Genomic DNA, 1,958 nt, shown 5'->3' with positions numbered 1-1,958 from the left:
TGCGCATAAAGACCGCTCTCCATCGAGAGCCTCTCCGGTTTTCCCGCACGTCAACGTGTACATACACGACGATGAATTGGAAAATGGAGAGAGAAAGAGAGAGAACGCGAGAGCGATCCAGTAGTACTAAGCGAAATTGAAACGTCATTTTCGAGGATACGCAACTCGGCCACGGTATCTGGTGGCTTAACATCATTTTCAGCCGTCATTACTCTCGGTGTGCAGCAGTAGTCCGCAACGCAGTGGCTGGTCGACACAGATTCGACAAATTTTATTTCTCCCCCCTCGCCCCTTCGTGTACTCTACTGCGGTGCAAAAGCTGGAGCAAGGAGCAAGGTGGTGTTTTCCAGCTCCAGAAGCAGCCAAGTGAACGGTTAGCGGATAATTCTTCCTGTTCCTATTCCGTGTCTCAAGCTAAGCGCATCGTGAATTCAGGATATCAGGAGTTCGGGAAAAGCCTTTAAACTTTTTCATCCCACCAGTTCAATTAGCCTGAAAGTACAGCATACTAGAAGCTAGGAAGAGGTCTCGACAAGTGAAATAGTTTTACCGTAGAAGTGTGTAGTGTGTAGTCTTAGATTTGTACCCTCTAGAGTGAACCTTTGTACAATGAGTGCAATAATGCGACGGCAGGAAAAGAAATTGGAACCTAGCCAACCGTTGGTGGCCATATCGATTCCGAGAAAAAGGGGCCAATTATGTGATCTCGCCCTGGCTGCAGTCGTACCACAGAAGGGGGTATCGATTGGTACTTTGCGGATTAGGATTTTCCATCATTTCTTTTCGCTAACTTGACCACTTCTGCTTCTTCTTTGTGTCGTAGCCTGTTTCCTCCCTGGCATCTATCCGATATCCTTTTTTCCAGCCACACAGGGAGAGAGAGCCGTCGTCGCAAAGAACACTGCCTCTCTCTCTCTCTTTTCCTATTTCTGCCTTCAACGCACACACTCAGACGTCGAGGAAAATTCACACATTGACAAGATCCTGCGTTACTCGTTTTTCTCGCGCTCTCTCTGTTTCGGCTCGAATTTTCTCTGCGCCGCGATATGAATTCCAAGCAGTTTTCCTCCCTCGAAGCAGCACACGCTCTGCCGGACTCTCCTACTTCACGCTCCTTTGATTTCACTTTCACACGGGGATTTTTTCCGGTTTTTTTTTCATCGAATTTTCTCTGAACACCTGAACACCAGGGGGTGGTGATTGAAAGTTCCCGAGGGGATTGAGTAGCGCAACAGTGGCCACACACAGTGGTGGACACAGTGAGTGGAACTAGACGCCTACGTGCTGGCCAAGTGGACACAGGAGCATTCCCTACGTTGGTCTAATGTCCCCTGTTTTCCCTTCCAGTTGTGCCAGTTGTTCCGCTGCAGCCCAAAGTACCCCAGAGTACGTGAAGCCGGTCCTAGTTTTCTGTGCGAGTTAGTGTGTGTGTGTGTGTGTTTTTGGGTGAAACAGTGTGAGTTTCGGTTTTGTGTCTGTGCGAGTGTGTTGCCAGTTGCTTGTTGGTCGTCGTGTGCTGACGCTGCTACTCCACAGCCGCAAACCAGCTGTTTCGACTCGGAGGAAACCCCCGGCCTCTGGTGTCTGGTGGTGTAACGTCACGCAATAGTCCGTTTCCGTCTCGGTGAAAATGAGTGCCCCACTGAATAGGCTCCCCATTGGCACCCATTCCTTCGGTGTCTGATTCCGGCGAGTGTCCGACAAGCAGTAACCTCACACGGCGAACGCGAACACGGCACACCACCATTTGACCACCACATCCGCCATCGCAATCGATACCGAGCCCAACGCCAGCCAATCGGGCGTCCTGTGAACCGTGTCCGCACTCGGTCGTGCCCGGATTTGGAACCGAATCGGCCGTACACGTACAGCAGGAGAAACCAGCCGCAAACGAAGCCAGAAAGTGATCGATCGTCCGTACGTCCAGCAGCAACGGCAGCAGCCTCAGAGGTGGTACA

At 51.1% G+C, this 1,958-nt stretch overlaps 1 protein-coding gene across 6 annotated transcripts in view; it reads left to right on the top strand.

Moving 5' to 3' along the window:
• Positions 1–229: 229 nt before the first annotated feature.
• The window catches only part of LOC125949261 (uncharacterized), a 25,114-nt gene continuing 23,385 nt past the window's right edge, over positions 230–1,958 (top strand). For 3 of the 6 annotated variants that reach the window (XM_049676146.1, XM_049676150.1, XM_049676151.1), the window contains exons 1-2: positions 231–373; positions 1,348–1,958. The exon at positions 1,348–1,958 is cut by the window's right edge. The gene's annotated coding sequence lies outside the window, so the exon portion shown is untranslated. Of the gene's footprint in view, positions 374–410; positions 526–1,347 lie in introns of those variants that run through there. The other 3 variants (XM_049676145.1, XM_049676147.1, XM_049676148.1) reach the window with 3 other exon arrangements.

The sequence above is a fragment of the Anopheles darlingi genome, chromosome 2 (assembly GCF_943734745.1).
Source record: "Anopheles darlingi chromosome 2, idAnoDarlMG_H_01, whole genome shotgun sequence".
In the NCBI taxonomy this organism is placed as follows: Eukaryota; Metazoa; Arthropoda; class Insecta; order Diptera; family Culicidae; genus Anopheles; species Anopheles darlingi.
This window is presented reverse-complemented; position numbering and strand designations above follow the sequence as displayed.